Genomic DNA, 17,896 nt, shown 5'->3' on the forward strand with positions numbered 1-17,896 from the left:
AAGAAATTACACATGCATCGTAAACATATAATGAATTAATAATTAAAACAATGAAAGATTAAACATAGAAATAAAGTGAATAACTTCTAGAATTAAATATGCTTCAAAATATATACCTTAATCCAAGAGGTGCAGCGGTAAAGAATGAAATAGTAGCAGGAAAACACTTGAAAAGTTGAAACTTGCATAAAACTAAAATGCTGAATTTTAACGTAAAATCTAGTGCAAATAAAGCTTCGTCCTTTAAAATCAATTGCAATCCCCTTTTAATATGTTTCCTAGCACTAAGTAGCAGTTGGAATCCCTAAAATTCATGTTGGAACCGATGAAAACATCCTAGAGAAAATGTTGCAACTGCTGCCGAAAAACCAAGAAATTGCAGATCTGGACGTCATGATGGGATGCCCGTTATGATGCGTGGGTCTGGATTCTGGAAGTTGGGCCCATGAAGGGAATCATGATGCATGAAGGCATGCTTGTCATGGGTTTTTCACTTGGATTATTTTGTTTTTACATTGAGACCGTGATGGTTTGGAAGATTGAGGGCATGACGGGCGTCATCCTACTCGTCATGGTTCCTAAACCTTTATTTTTCTTATTTTTTTCGTAGTTACTCTCTGCAACCGATAAACATCGTTCATTACCTGCAATATAATGAAAAAGTCAGCTTATCTCAATAAAAAGAATGCCAAACGTCATTGAAAGTGTTAAATCAAACTAAATAATACGGTGAAAATAGTTGTTCTCAAACTCCCACACACTTGAACGACTGTTTGTCTTCAAGCAACTTAGATTGCATAAAAGAAATGAAAATGCAGCAACACATATGAAAAGAGCTTATAAAAAGTACTAACACCAATACTCATACGTGATCCCAAATTCGGATCGGCTAAAGGTTAATTCTTTTGGTACTCAAATTAACACCAAGGGTATTGTAGAAACACAAACTACGAATTTCTGATTAAAGACTCCCGCCTAAAATATTAACTCAAACCATGGCCTTGTACCTAATGCTACTTATCCAATATTTTCATCTCCTTTCATTCGGGACAATCACATTAAGCCAATAAATATAAAGATAACCATCACACACACGTAAGGAAAAACCAACGAATTTTTGTTTCTTCATTTATTAATGCTTGCAAATTAATTTTTTATCATAAGCATACATTAAGCACGATTTTCTTATTTTATTTTTTTGTGAACATTAGGGTTCAACCACCATTGGATTAAGTAATCGAGTGAGGGTTACCAAACTTAGTGGATACAGTTGCCTTTTACTGCCCTTTTTTATTTTTTTCAAATTTGTATTTGCTAACCAAACTTAATGTGTGAATCAAAAGTATGTATGATTGTATCAATAAACTACTTGGAGATTACTTCAAAAAGTTGTAGAGACTATGATACAAGGCAGATTTAAATCGATATCAAATTTGGGAGGCTAGGTGTTGGGACAATACCAATCATGAGCTTTTTCAAAAAAAAAAAGTTCAAAAAATGGATAAGCAAACAACACAAGCAGAATTTGCACGCATGAATAACTCGATAACACAAGCAAACGACTCAAACCAGTAACAATTAAACTAGAAAATAAGCATAAATCTCTAAACTAGAAAGCGGGGAGATCCTAAACTAGAAAACAATAAATCTAAACTAGAAAAAAACCAGAAATTTCTCCCCCACACTTAAAGCCTACATTATCCTCAATGTTAAAAGATAAAAGCAAGGGAAAGGAAAGATAGTACATGGTGCGAGATCAATTGCTATCGGAGTTGGCCGATGGCATACTGGAGTTTATGATCAACCATAAATGCATATGCCGAACCAAGGAATAGGTAAGTTTATCCTTGTGGTCCCATTCGTTCTCCCTATCGTAGCAAGCTTGCTCCTTATCCCGCATGTCCTTTACTTTGTGTCAAAGAGCATTAAGCTCATACTCGACACTAACCTGGCAATCATACTAGGTACACGAAGGAAAATTATAATGCATATGGGGAAAGGGTTGGGGTTAGGGTTGTTGTGGAAGAGGAAATTGGGGTTGGTCTTACTGAGGACATCAGTACCCACTATATAAAGCCAATTTTCCTCATCTTGTATGTTGGTTATTGTGGGTTTGGCAGCACCATGTGTTTGCATGCTTTTATTTCTAAACATTAGGATATATGAGTGTAGATCTCTCAGCCTAATAGGCTTCTGGGCAAGACATGAATGCAAGTCTAGCACAGCTCTGCCAATAATAAGATACAACTGGCTAATCTCAGCACAGAGGCCTAAGGCTACATCTATGGAGGTAATCAAGCCTCCAACCACAATATTTACTTTCTTCGCCATGGCCATTTTTCCATGTGCGTGAGCATAAATGCCAAAGTGTGGATAGGGAGATAATGAAGAGAGAAGTAAGTAATGTAAAGTTCTTTCATCTTAACATTACTAGTGTTATCACCCTTGCCAAATACGGTATGCGCAAGGACTTTCTAAAAGTACCTTATGGTCGGGTTGTGAATGTGGGAAGATTTCTTCCCTTCCATGTTATAGGAAATTTTCCCAGTCAACCGCTGCCAAAATGTGTCAAACTCAATTTTCCAGGGTCCCTCTTTGAAAACCCATTGGGCGGCGCTAGAAGATGTAGAGAACTGCAGCAAGTCCCTTATTTCATTCTAGTTATACTTAAACTTTTGGTTAAACAACCGAAAGGTGGTTGTTCCGAAACATCTCCTAGTTCTTATAGCATATTGATACTTAAAGGAACTCACAAATTCAAGTGTGAGACTCTCGTATGTTGGATGTTGAAAAGTCAAAAAATGACTTCAACCAATCTGGTTGAACATCCAATTAACACTATCAAACCGATCCAGAGTTCCAAGACAAGATTCGTCAGCATACCTGGTAAGCGTTATATGCCTCTGAGCAAACTTTTCAATCACATCATTGCTCTCATTCTTTAACTTTATTCCCATGTAGTCAACAATTTCTCTTCTCCTTGGAGACATGATGACTTTCAGTTTTGGTGGCTAGAGGTGATAATTTTCAATTTTTGAAATTGTGCAGGTGAAGGATGATATTTTCGGATTTTGAGAAAAATGGGTACTTTTATGGATGTTTATTAATGAACTATGATGGTTTTGTTTATGGTTTTGAAATGGGAGGTAGAGGTTTAATGTTATTGGAGTTTTTATTTATATGAGGAAGGTGAAGTGAGTGGTTTTAAATGGAAGAAGAAGGAGAAATTTATTGTTTACATGGTTTTGTAAGTGAGGAGAGAGAATAGTTTTCGATTTTGAGGAAAAGGCATTGATTTTAATTGATGAGAGGGCTTATGACCGGCTTTTTACGTTTTTGAGACTTAGGGTTTCGGTCCCAGGTTGTTGATGGGCGTCAGTGTGGCTAACGGGCTGATTGTTAGCAACTCAAGGGTCACGTGTATGTTCTAGCATGGAATTTCAAACTGTGACAACCGTTAGGACAATGACAGACGTCATTCCTTTACTTATTTGTCACCATACTCTCTTCGCTTATCGGATGCCTGGTTTTTTGACCTTTTCACAGCGAATAGTCTATTTTATTTTCCTAAGTAAATAATAAATAAAAAATGAAAAACATGTGGGTTGTCTCCCATACAATGCTTTGTTTATAGTCGTTTAGCTCGAATTTTTCACTTCTCAGTCTCTAGAGGGTGCCTTTAGAGTGAAGCAAATGCTCCTTTCAACGTCCTCTCTAGTCACATAGTGCTTGAGCCTCTGCCCATTCACTGCAAATGATGTAGTGGATGTACTACATACTTCCACCGCTCCCAACGACATTACTTTTTTCACATGAAATGGTCCCGACCACCACGAGCGGAGTTTCCCTAGGAATAACTTCAACCCGGAGTTAAATAGTAATACAAGTTCTCATTCATGAAATTCTCTCCTAATGATGCAGTTATCATTCCAAAGTGTTGTCCTCTTAGTATAATCTGGCATTTTCATAAGCGTCGAGCCTATGTTCTTCTAGCTCATGCAATTGCAACTTCTTTTGTTTGTCGGCGACTTTAAAATCGATATTAAGGGCCTTGATAGCCCAATATGATTTGTGTTCTAGTTCAACCGGAAAATGACAGGACTTCACATAGACAAGTTGGAATGGGGTGGTCCCAATGGGTGTCTTATAGGTGGTCCTATAGGCCCATAGTGCATCGTCAAGCTTAGCAGCCCAATCCTTTCTTGAGGTGGAGACGGTCTTTTCTAAGATTTTCTTGATTTCTCTATTAGAGACTTCAATTCGACCGCTTATTTGCGGAGGGTAAGAGGTTGCAACTCTGTGCGCCACCCCATATTTATTCAATAGATTTTTAAACTGTCTTGAGATAAAATGGGATTTGTCATCGATTATAACAAGCATAGGGACTCTGAACCATTGGAAGATGATTTTCTTGAACAACTTGATAACTACTCATGTCTCATTTGTCGATAAGGCGGTGGTCTTGATCCATTTCGATATGTAATCGACAACAATGAGTATGAAATGGTTACACATTGAGGAAGGGAAAGTTCCCATGAAGTTCATGCCACATACATCATATATTCCAACCTCTAAGATATTTTTCAATGATATTTCATTCCTTTTAGAAGTGTTCCCAATGCTTTGGCACTAGCCACACTTTGCAATAAACATGTGGACATCCTAAAAGAGGATTGGTCAATAGAGGCCAACTTGGAGAATCTTCGAAACAATCTTTGATGTACTTGCATGTCTGCCATAGACGAAGGCATGACAATGGGTTATCACACTTTCCAGTTCCTCTTCGCGGACACACCGTCGAAAATACCGTTTGCGCCTCTGTTGAACAATGGAGATTCATCTCAGTAGTACTGTTTCAGATCATGAATGAACTTCTTATTGCGCTGGTAGTTATATCTAGAGGCAAGACTCCAACTGTGAGGTAGTTAACGAAGTCAGTATACCATGGCACTTTAGATTATACTAGCGCAATCAACCTATCATCGGGAAAAGAGTCATCCTAAGTCAACTCTTCCTTTTTCAAATCACAAAATCTTGATAAATGATCTGTCACCACGTTCTCCGTTCCCTTCTTATCTCGGATCTCTAAACCAAACTCTTGCAACAGCAAAATCCACCGAATCAACTTGGGCTTCACATCCTTCTTGCTCAACAGGTATATGATGGATCCATGGTCAGTGTAAACGATAATTTTCTATCCTACTAAGTAAGAACAAAATTTATCAATGACATAGACTATAGTCAGAAGCTCCTTCTCAATAGTGGCATAATTTATATGAGCTTCATCCATATTTATGTTTGCATAATAGATGGTGTGCATCTTCTTGTCCTTCTGTTGTCCTAGTAACTTCATAATCGCTTGCATCACACATAATTTCGAATAAAAGACTCCAATCCAAAGGTTGCATTATTAGTGTAGAGATTAGTGCATGCTTTAGTTTTTGGAAGGACTGAAGGCACTGTTCATCGAAGTTGAATTTGGCGTCCTTCATAAGCAGGTCGGTCATGGGTTTTGAATATTTTGAGAAGTCTCTAATGAATCACCGATAAAAACTAGTATGTCCTACGAAACTTCGGACTTCTCTCACCGTGGTGGGAGGCATTAACTTTTCTATCACCTAAATCTTGGCTTTGTCAACCTCTATCCTTTGTTCAGACACCAGATGTCCGAGGATTATGCCCTCCTTCACCATAAAGCGACATTTTTCCCGATTCAGTATCGAGTTTCACTCATCTCTTCTCCAAATTAGCTAAACAATCCTTAAAGCTCGACCCACACACCAAAAAAAATCGTCTGTAAAGACCTTTATGATATCCTCCAGGAAGTCAGAGAAGATCGACATCATCCACAGCTGAAAAGTCGCATGCATATTGCACAGCCTAAATGTCATTCGTCACTGTATGGATCACCTCATATGATTTCCAATTTAATCTAAAGATGCATCTTCGGACCCACCACATATACACCGCAAACACTCCTCACTAAAGCCTGAAAATGGTACATATGAATCATTAGTAACGATGTAGCAAAGGTGTTATAAAAATGACACACAAACACCAAAATTTGCATAAATATTACCCGTCAACAGTGTCATGCTACCTATCATATGTTTGGTCGAAACCTGGCATGAGCCCTCGGGTGGCTTATAACTCCTACGGGCATCCCATGAATCAGCTCCTAGATAGTCTACTATCATCTCCATTGCACCATCTTTGTCAATCCTGTGTTAGTATAACATCTCACCTAGATCGAAAGATAAGCATGAGACATCGTTCAATGTGATTGACATCTCAGAATGTGAAAGGTGAAAAATGATGTCTCTGAGTGTCATCTTCCTATAAATGTGGACAACATATCATGATTAACTGTAACATAATTGATCATGCACAAGTCTCCTAATCCAAAGTCTCCAAATCCAGATAATTGTGTTACATCTTCAAACCACTACCCAGGTTGTGGCAAACACATAATCTTTCGGCCATGGTTGATGCATTTTAAAGTATCACGGTCTTGAAGATTAAATCATCGTCAGAAACTTCAAATATTATCACAAACATATTTTTCAAAGAATGAATACAACTAAGTTTTTTCTCTCCGTCCCAAAAAATAACATGTGTCTGCAATGATTGATTTTTTCCCTTTGAATTGATGCATGTTGCACATCTCTATCGTACCTCAATCTATCTTGTTTATAAAAAATAATGCCTATACATAAATCACACAAACAAAAATGCATCTCTAGATTCTAGAAATCAGATCATTGAAAAATTTTATTAATGCATCTTTGTAATATTCTACAGATGAACGACAATTACAAAAATGCATTTCATTCCAACATCCAAAATAATGCAATAATCTTTTAAATTATCTATCAAACAACATATATTGTTGGGTTAATTACGAATATTAAAATTCTTCTAAAATATTCATATATTGTTGGGTTAATCATTAATATTAAAGTTCTTCTAAAATATTCAATAGACACTATGGTTAAAATACTGTTGAATTTTTAAAATAGTAAAAAGGCTTTCATAGGGTTTTCTTAAAAAATTTAAAAAGTGAAATACCAAAGGAAAATGATTTAAAAAGTATTAACTTAATCATCATATTTCTTCACAAAAGTGAAATATATGAATTAAGGAAATTTTAATAAAATGAAAAATTAAAGACTTAAAGAAAGAAAAGAAAATATTCATGATAGGAATCTTTTTACATTTTTAGTATATTTCAATTAATATTTATTTTGATGAATAATTACTACTCTTGTTTTAAAAGATTAGTACAAAATATGAGAAATACTATAAAAAAACTAAATACTACTATTATTATATTACTAAAACTATGAATTAATACATCTGCCTCAAATACTGGTTTGTTTAAGTAAATAATAGAACAAGTAATAAAGTCCTAAAGTCATGAAATCCTACTTGTTCGTATAAATAATAGTATAATTACAGGTAAAAAAATTTAAGAAAATACGTCAGTTCTAAAACAATTAGACCTACCTTAAAATTAAACTATACCAATAATACTATTCAGTATCAATTAGATAGGATCTTACCATGAATGAATGATTCTATGAAAATTAAATTTTTATAATATTTATATTTAAAAACAAAAATAGGTAGTACGTTTGTTGGAAAACAAAATAAATAAATTGCAGATCTGGATGGATTTGAACCAACACATCTCAGAGATTTATATACAAAATACTCAGAGCGCTCTACCGAATTGAGCTACAGATCTTTCGTGTACATAAGGAAATATACCAAAAGAGGCACATAACATAAATAAGAAGTCACCACGCTCAAATGTATAAAACAAATGAAATGTATTTAACAAATTGTAGGAAAGCCATGGCTAAGTGTACAATATTTTACCTGGTCAGTGCACAACTGTTAGATTCATTCAAAGTAATACGCCTCGAAATAAGACGGTTGGTATTCGTTCAAAGTAGTACTCCTCGGGATGAGCCTTTGTTTAGAATTCTCATTCTGCTGGTGCAACACTGAAATATCACCGTTCTGATAAGTTGATTTCAATTGATTTTGAAAATTTATTCATTTACAAATCAAGTCAGATAACTCAGCAGAATGAGAAACATTCAAAAGTTGACAAAAAAATATTATATTATGAAGTATAAAAAGTTGGGTAAACAATGGAAACAAGTTATACATATAAACATTTCAGCAACCATGGTTGGTATCGTATTTATTTGAGAGTTAGATGGGAAAAAAGATAAAAGGGCTTTGAACATAATGTTTTTTAAAGTAAACTCCACGGAATTCTATTGAAAGCAAAAAACAAAATTGCAAGACGAGGGTTTAAAATTTTCTGTAGACCCCTAGTGCGAGATAGCATATCACTAGTCACACTAGTAATTCACAGCAACTATTCTAATCCTGACGTAGAGAATTAAGGTGAAACAAAAACATAACAAGACACAGTTCGGTTAGAGAGAAAAGTCACTTAAACTTTATTGAAATTAAAATCAACAATAAATTTTAGAATTCATACTACATATTTAGACTTGAAACTTAAAAAACACAACCTTGATATTGTTGATTTTGTATGATGAATAATAGGGTAAAGGGAATTGGCTGACATATTTACAAGCACCACACATTTTCAGTCACAATTAGCTCAAACAATACTAAATTGAACAAAAATAGCACGAGTATAAATATTGAAAAACAAATCTAAAACAATCAAAGGTCCGGACTCTAACTACATAAATGATAAAAACAATGATTTTTACTCGTTTGAAATATTTCCATCAATTAGCTCAAACAATACTAAATTGAATAAAATTAAGTTTTGCAAAACTATCAAATTTTAGGAGCGCGCAGAGTATACACCAAATTATTCGAAGAATGATGATTGAAATTAAAACAAATATTATACATATCAAATTTAAATGAAATGCATTTTACAACATCAGTTTGATATAGTTAAGTATATACATCAAATTAATCAAATCACACTAAAAATATTAAACAAATAATATGTTTGAAAATTAAATTTTAAATGATTTCGCAAAAAGTCACTTGAAAACAAATCTCATATAAAATTTATCATACAGTAAATGAAATCCATCTAAATATATTAGATTGTATAGTAGAGTATATAGATGATTTAATCAAAAAATCTACTTACAATATTCAAAAACATAATATTAAAAAATAGTAATTAGATGATTTAGCAAAAAAGTTGTCACATAAGCACAGCTTATTTATTAAAAAACATTTGCGAATTTTAACAAAACAAAATTCAAAAATTATTAGTATTGCTACACCACCTATTAAATAATAATAAAAATTACGTGCAAACGAAAAATAATTCTAATTCTAGACATGTTATTTCTTTTGACACGCAGTAGAGAGCAATTAAAACATAAAGGATCGAGTTAGGAAGGAGTGACTTTGGCTAATGATAATTTCAACTCCATCTCCTCTAATATTCTCCATGATTAAATATAGAAATACAAACATAGCTAAACTCCATTTAAAGCTACTGATGCGCGAATGATTCCACATTTCAATAATAAGAATGGATTGAATAAAATATACTATGAAAATGCATAACAACGAAAAACAATTAAATAATCAATCGAATCTTCACCTTACAGATTGACGAGTATGCATGCTTCAATGAATAAAGGTATTGAATGCTTCATCAAATTTCACCAACAGCTTTAACAGCCTCCCTCTTCTAGAATTTCATATTTTGTAATTGCTAAAAGTTCATATGAAGCCTTGTCTTCATCTTCAAAGTAGGAGATGCAATGCCATGAGGCATTAATAAAGATATTCTCCGGATAACAAATACTGCAAATTTCTGGAAAAGGAGATATGGCAACTCTTACAACATTCTAAAACTATATATGTAAATATTTTATGTGAAACGGATATATATATATATATATATATATATATATATATATATATATATATATATAACACAGTAGCAATTAGAATTGTACAGAATAGAAATATGTGAATGACAATTAAGAATTTGTACAACCGAGCGAACCATATACAATACTTTGAATCAGTTGGAAAAGAGTTGAATTTGGTGACGAATCTAAATGGATGGAATTTGGTAGTTCTAAATTGATAGAATTTAGTAACGAATCATATACAATAAAAATTGGTTCTAAATTGATGGAATTTAGTAATGAATCATATACTGTAAAAATTGGTTCCAAATTGACTGAATTTAGTGATGAATCATATACAACAAAAATTGATTGAGGTTAACCGTGGCATGCATGATCTATGCATAATCGGATAAATAAAGTTTAATATTCACATTAAACCTATAGAGCAATAATGATTAACACGCCATTCCAAATTCATTTTACCTGTTGTACTTTAACTGGACAGAAATCCATATCGACAAACTGATTAGACTGAAATTGTGGATAATAATACCTCGATATATGATTGGATAATAATACCTCGATATGTGATTGGTTATGAAGCGTGAGAAATCCTCCGATTAATCCATTCCTCGTAGAGACGTTATAACGTGTCAAACAAATCGAAACAATAGAGATAAGGAAAGAGAGCAAAGCAGACACCACACGAGAGAAGATCCCGGGCAAAAATCCCGTGCGATCTCTCTCAAAAACCAACCAAACTTTTTTATTATATTTTTTGACCTGCCAAGCAAGCGCACCTGACATGGCAAAGGCCGGATGACAAGATCAATCAGGATTCAATCCTCAAAACGGTTACCGAATCGAGACATACAATCCTGAAACAACCTACATACATCCATTAAACTTCTCCTCATAAAACTCACAACGAAATACATAATTACAAGATCCGAGATCTATACATGTACGAATCTGGAAGACGTGAATATTGATCCATTGATCATAGCAGCTTCTAGATATTCAACACTGGATCTACGATCTGGCCATCGATCTAACACCGTACCTGCAAGAAAAATATCTCGAAATCCTGGATTTAAGAAAGAACAAAGGACTTCTTGACGATTAGATTCCAAACACCAAGATAAACGTGAATATCACACCTCTGCACCGTAGATCTTATGGACGAAGATTCAGATCTATGATAAAATAAAATTACTGAATAAATAACAGATAACGAAAAAGAGCCTAGGGAAACAATAAAAACGACAGAAAACAGTTAATACCTGATAAAAACTACCGTCTGCGAAAAGGTTTCCATCGGAACCTCACAGATCTGGTATCGATGGAATCTAGACGAAGAAGTTACAATCAATCGAGATCTGAAATCAAAACCACCGTCGCCGTGAAGGTCTCCATCGGACTACACAGATCTGGTATCTATCGAAGCTAGACTAAGAATTCACAACCGATCGAGATCTAGAATTGAAGAATAGGACGTGGCGAAAGAAAGGCAAACCCTATCGACTATTGAACGATAATAATTAGGGGTCACAACCCTACCTTTATAAAGAATTTTTGTGGAATGGACGGCTGAGATTGCTTGGGTTGACGGTGTAGATTTAACGTGACGTGTAACGTTACGTGCGGCATATTTAAAGGGAGGGGAAATATCGTTTATTATCTGTCCCGTTAAAAAAATAAGGAGGGACATTTTTGTCAAATTGTAATTGCGGTTAGACGTGTAGCAATACAAATACGGCATTGGTGTAGTGTCATAGAAGGTCGGTTTGATTTTTTTGATAATTTTTATATAGTTGGATATTCTTAGATTTAATTTATCTTTTAATCCTTCAAGTTAATTTATGAATTTTATTTACTCTCTCAATTCAAAAATGTTATAATATAATTCTTTAAAACATTTCCATTTGATTTATATGTCCTTTCTGTTAAATTATAGTGGAAAAACGTTAAAAAACACCAATGTGACATAGTAAATTAGTGACATGGCATATTGTTATTGTTGTTTCAATTATTAATACGCATGTTGGTACTGTTGTTTCAATTAGTTCATACTTTCAGAAACATAATGCCTAAATACTATGCATACTTCACATTGTCTGAAACTCTAGTTGTTGCAAAGAAGAAGAAGAAGAAATTATCTGAAACCATAGCTGTTGCGAAGAAGAAGAAATTGAAGACACAACTCATCAACTTTCACCTTTGTTCATTTCCAGTCTAAGGTACGTTTATGTCTTACTATTTTAAAAACCAAACCTTTAACATTGTTTCCTACTTCAAAGACTCATTTCTACATTTTCTTTTGCATTATTAGGTCATGAGTGATAGGTTTAACAGATTAGGTTACGACAGGTCTGTAAGACCCCAATTTTGACCCTAAGATCCCTCATGCAATTTCATCATAAGTATTAGCATTAGGATCATATCTTGGCATCCTCATTACCCCTCTTTCATTGGGTTTGTTTTGGGAGAGATCACCAAGTACTTTGTGATTGTATCATACTTGTATATTATCATTTTACTAACCAAAATACCAAAAACATGTCTTTGCATTTGCCTAACTCTTTTGTAGGTAGGACATGATCTCCATTGATCTATCAAGTTCATATCTAGGGTTTGAGACCCTCATAACAAAGAGCACAACCATGAATTGATCCAAGAATGGCTATGGGCATCATATATGAGTTCCATTGATTCCTACATGTTATATTGATCAAGTTTTCTTCAAGAGTTTTAGGGTGATTTGCCTTGGAAACCCTAGTTTAATTAGGTATCTTGAGTAACTTCTCCAATAAGCTTTCTCATCAATTGATCAAATTTCTCAAGGGGAACTTCAAATTTCATCATACTATACATATATGATCTACCATGAGCTTAGAAAGTCAAGATAACTGAAGGTTAGCAAGTTGGTTGATGGTGGTTGGCCAGATGAATTCATCTGATCAAAATTGGGTCTCCCTAGACCCTATCTCCTACAATTTTCACCATATGAAAATGATTCCAAGAGCAAAGTTACTCTAAATGACATTACAAACAACTTTCATGTTGATTCCTAGATCTAGTTTTTCTTTGAAAATCATTTTCTATGTTGAAACATTATAGGTCATTTTGTGTAAACCCTAATTTGTAAGTCAACTTCCCAAGGTCATAACTTGCTCAATTTTTATGAGATGAAATATTTCCAAGTTTCACAATCAAATTCAAGATGTTTACTTCAACTTTTATGTTTGGAGTGAGATCTAATTCAACTTTTATGAGCATGTGATATGAGGCTACATTATAGGTCACTTTTGACATATACCATTGAACAAGTGATTTTTTCAAACTTCAAAAATGCATAACTCTATCATTTCAAATCCAAATGACATGAAATTGGTGACCATTTTAAGGCCTTTGAAATAGATGCAACTTTGATGAAGACACTTTTCTCATTTCAAGCTCGCATAAAAAGTTAAGCAAGGTGGAATATTGAGATATATGGCTTGACACTTAGAAAAAATTTCAACATGTTGAAATTTCTAAACTTCCATCTCAAAATTCATCATGATAAAAGCTCCAAATGGAAAGGTGTTGAACATGAAAGTTGTTCCTCTTGATCTAACATTTCCAAAAAGTCCAAGTTCATCCATTTTGGACAAGAATTGCTAGGGATGCGCATGGCATGAACATGGTATCATCATTTGGCAAAGATCAAACTTCAAATCTTCACACACACTTGTCTTGCAATCCAAGTTGATTTCAGACTCTCTCATACTCATTTGTGGACCTTAAGAAATGATCTCATGGGCCTGTACACGCACATGCATCCATGCATCATCAATTGACAATTTTGGAAAGTGATTTGGAAGGTGCAATTATCACTTGATTCAGCTATAAATAAAGCCCACTGGCATCAGAATTGGACAAACATTCGCGCCAGCTTTGATCCTAAACCCCTAACCCTTCCATTTGAGATGATAAACCTGAGAATTTCATCTTGAAATTAAGTTTGAATCTCACTGTTTTGAGATTCAAAACTCCAAGGATCCAAGACCTTTTGTGCATTTCATTTTACTCCTGCAAGCATTCTGAGTGAGATCAAGCACGAGCCAATGCAAGAACAGTTGAATCCAGACCTGCATTGAAGGTATTTTCCAGAAAATTTCATCTCTTCGATTCTCTCTCAATCTTACTCAATTCTCTTGATTCTTTGGTTGTCTGAAGTCCTACCAATGTAGGCAAGAAGATTGAGTTGCTTAAAGGTCAAATCGAAGCAACTCAGTTGACATACCTCAAAATTCAACTCCTCATATCTTTCTATATGTGAGGAGTTAGTTAAAATTGAGGTGATATTCGTGATCTACACCATTTTTCCTTTCAGATCATGTCCTCCTTTTTTATTCTGGTGATGGCACGTGTGTTGGCACGTCTCTAACCATATGATCCATTTAAAATGATTTAATCTTGAGCGTACGTTTTAATTACCAAGCGTGTGGACGTTTGACTCAGGCGCACCATGGAACGCGCGCTGGTGGCCACGTGATCTACGACCTCTATTAATGAGGGAGATCAAGTGGTCCACGTTTTTTCTGATTATTTGAATTTCATTTTAATTGCTTTATTTTCATTAATTCATATTAATTTTAATATTGATCCAAAAAATATGAGAGTTTCACCACAAAATTTCAAATATTTTCCTATTTCATATTCTGAATTAAAATTATTCTTTGGATCATTATTAATATTTTTCATGATTTAATTGATTTTTCATTTGTTTTTAATTGTTTAAAAATACTTTTAAGTCTTTAAAAATTCTGAAATTTTATCTCCAAGGTCCTTTGACCTTGTTTTACCTATGATAAATCTCATGGCCATTTATTTGGTGTTTTGATGAGGTTTTAGGAATTTGAGAAACCATATTTAATTTAAATGTATTATTTTAGTATTTTTAATTGGAATAAATGCCAAATAAATTTGTGGACCAATTGTGATGACTTGTTGGTGTTTGACTCTTGTTGTTGGGTCTTGGTCAAGGTTGATTTTACTTTGTCAAATTAATATCATTGGATTTAGAGGATTGATGGAATGTACATTCCATCTCCCAAAATGAATGATATTAATTTGGTAAAAGTCCTCCTTTGATCAATTTGAGATTTCATATTGTTGGTTCTATGTGTTGGCAGCAATTTTGGTAAAATAAAGAGTGTTCACAAGATGTTATGTGTGATGTCTTAACATGAGATGTCCTATGTACCTGCTGGAGCTTAAGAAACATAATCATGCAGGATTGTTTCAGAATGACATGCACAAGGTCATGGCATCTGATATGTGTGTACCTGCTGGAGTTTAAATGAAAGACATGATCATGCAGGATTGTTTCAAGATGTCATACACAATGTCATGGCATCTGATATGTTTGTACCTGCTGGAAGTTATAAATGGAATTATGGAATTATGCAAGATTGTTCCAGGATGTCAGACCCGATGTCATGACATCCTGTACACAGAATATTCAGTATGAATGTCTGATGTTTTGTGATTGCACAATTAATGGCAATCGATGTATGATTGAAGACCTGATTTGCAGGCGCATTCAATCATGGATTACAACCTGATTTACTTATTTTCCAAGGAGATCTAACCAGCTGTTATGAAAAGATTCAATTGGAAAATAGATTTAGGGTTTTCAAGATGTCCAAGCCCAACTGAAAGCTTCTATAAAAAGGGACTTAGAAAACCTGTTTTATAACATAACCAATACTGAGCGAAATATAGAGAGAGAGCTAGGGTTTGTGTTTGTTTAGTCGTGAGACTTGTAAACCATTCAAGTCATCTTTTGATGATTGAATTGGACTGATTTGTGGTTGTAATTTGTCACTCTAAAGTTGTTAAGCAAGAGTGTGTGTCTACTTGATCAAAGTTGTGAAGCAAGATCAAGTGTGTGTCTACTTGATCAAAGCTGTGAAGCAAGATCAAGTGTGTGTCTTCTTGATTGGAACTGTGAAGTAAAATCAAGAGTGTGTTATTGAAAAGTGTTTTCTTTTCTCAAGGGATTGTTGTTTAAGATCACAAGTGTGATTGTAGGGAAGTGAGTGGGTTCTCATATCTAAGAGTGCTTAGGTAGAGATTAGGTGAGAAAGACTGTAACTTGTTGAAGTGTACGGATAGTCTTTGAACTGATTCTATTTTAGTGAATTTCCTTCCTGGCTTGGTAGCCCCCAGACGTAGGTGAGTTGCACCGAACTGGGTTATCAATTGCTTGTGTCATTTGCTTTACCATTCTGTATCTTTATCCTGTTTGTGTTAACAGATATTAGTGTCGTGACATTACCTTCGACATCTTATATCTGATACCAGAATTTCAATTGGTATCAGAGCAGGCATCCTGCTCTGATTCTGGGTGATATCTAGGGACAATACTTTCTGGTACAATGGAGAGAGATAGAGGATTTGTTCACAAGCCACCAATTTTGGATGGTTCTAACTATGACTATTGGAAACCTCAAATGGTAGCTTTTCTAAAGTCTCTTGATAACAAGGCTTGGAAGGTTGTGTTAACAGACTGGGTACATCCTATAATTACTAAAGAAGGAGAAGCCACAACTGATAAGAAACCTGAAGAACAATGGTCCAAGGAGGAGGATGATCTAGCCCTTGGAAATTCTAAAGCATTGAATGCAATATTCAATGGGGTATACAAGAATATTTTCAGGTTGGTAAACAACTGTTAAGTGGCCAAAGATGCTTGGGACATTCTCAAGACCACTCATGAAGGCACCTATAGGGTAAAGATGTCTAGACTTCAGCTGCTCACCTCCAAGTTTGAAAATTTAAGGATGAAAGAAGATGAAAATATTCATGAATTTCAAATGAGTATCCTTGAAATTGCTAATGCCTCATGAGCCCTGGGAGAGAAGATGGCAGATGAAAAACTGGTAAGAAAAATACTCAGGTCACTCCCTAAGAGATTTGCTATGAAGGTGACTGCCATAGAAGAGTTTCAAGACATTTCCAACATGAGGATTGATGAGCTAATTGGTTCCCTCCAAACATTTGAGATGGGATTGAATGATGGTTTTGAAAAGAAAACCAAAAGCATGGCCTTTATGTCAAACACAGAAGAGGAAAAAAGTTAGGAGGTTAATGAAGATTTGGCCAATGAAGTAGCAATGTTGGGAAGACAGTTCAATAAACTGTTGAAAAAGATGGATGTAAGATCTAAGGCAAATGTCAAGAACATCTCATCTGACATCAGTAAATCCAACAATGCTGGAAGAAGAGCAAGATTAGATGAGAAGCCCAAAGAAGGAAAAGAGGTACAGTGCTATGAATGTGATGGGTATGGACACATCAGAACTGAATGTGGAACCTACCTCAAGAAGCAGAAAATGAGTCTTGCTGCCACTTGGTCTGATGAGAGTGAAACAGAGGAAGCTGTAAATCTTGTGACTGCTTTGACAGGAAGATGGGGATCTGACGAAGACTCAAGTGATGATGAAGTAACCTTTGAAGAATTGGCCTCTACCTACATAAAGTTGTGTCACAAAAGTGTAGAGCTGTGCAAACAGGTTGAAAGCCAGAAGAAGGAAATAACTTAACTTGAGAATGAGAAGGTAAAATACTTGGAAACCATCTCCAAATTACAAACAGAAGCAGTGGTTCTGAATGCCAAGCTAGATGAAAATAAACAAGCTGAAAGTCAGAAGATAGCACAACTGGAGAGTGAGAAGGCAGACCATGTGAAAACCATCTCTAAGTTGAAAACTGAAGCTATGTTCCTAAATTCTAAACTAGGAGAGATGACCAAGTATGTAAGGATGTTGAGCAATGAATATGACTCCTTAGACAAGATTCTCCAAACTGGACAAATAACAGGAGATAAATTTGGCATTGGGTATAATGATTCAAAGCCTAAGAGCAGTTACACTGGTGCCAAACCTCAAGTCAAACCTAAGTGCATCCGTAATAAAAGTAAACATGTAATGTCACATCATATGTCACAACACCAGAGGAGAAAA

At 34.7% G+C, this 17,896-nt stretch overlaps 2 long non-coding RNA genes across 2 annotated transcripts; both read right to left on the reverse strand.

Moving 5' to 3' along the window:
• Nucleotides 1-242: 242 nt before the first annotated feature.
• Nucleotides 243-6,872, reverse strand: LOC127107371 (uncharacterized). Its single transcript, XR_007795707.1, has 2 exons — nt 6,080-6,872; nt 243-5,989 (listed from the first exon to the last, which is right to left on the reverse strand). It is a non-coding gene; the product is annotated as an uncharacterized LOC127107371 (long non-coding RNA).
• A 799-nt stretch (nt 6,873-7,671) lies between these two features.
• LOC127108338 (uncharacterized) lies at nt 7,672-11,456 on the reverse strand. The gene is made up of 3 exons (XR_007796004.1): nt 11,165-11,456; nt 9,623-11,077; nt 7,672-8,009 (listed from the first exon to the last, which is right to left on the reverse strand). It is a non-coding gene; the product is annotated as an uncharacterized LOC127108338 (long non-coding RNA).
• Nucleotides 11,457-17,896: the final 6,440 nt, after the last annotated feature.

Source organism: Lathyrus oleraceus, chromosome 7 (genome assembly GCF_024323335.1).
Source record: "Lathyrus oleraceus cultivar Zhongwan6 chromosome 7, CAAS_Psat_ZW6_1.0, whole genome shotgun sequence".
In the NCBI taxonomy this organism is placed as follows: domain Eukaryota; kingdom Viridiplantae; phylum Streptophyta; class Magnoliopsida; order Fabales; family Fabaceae; genus Lathyrus; species Lathyrus oleraceus.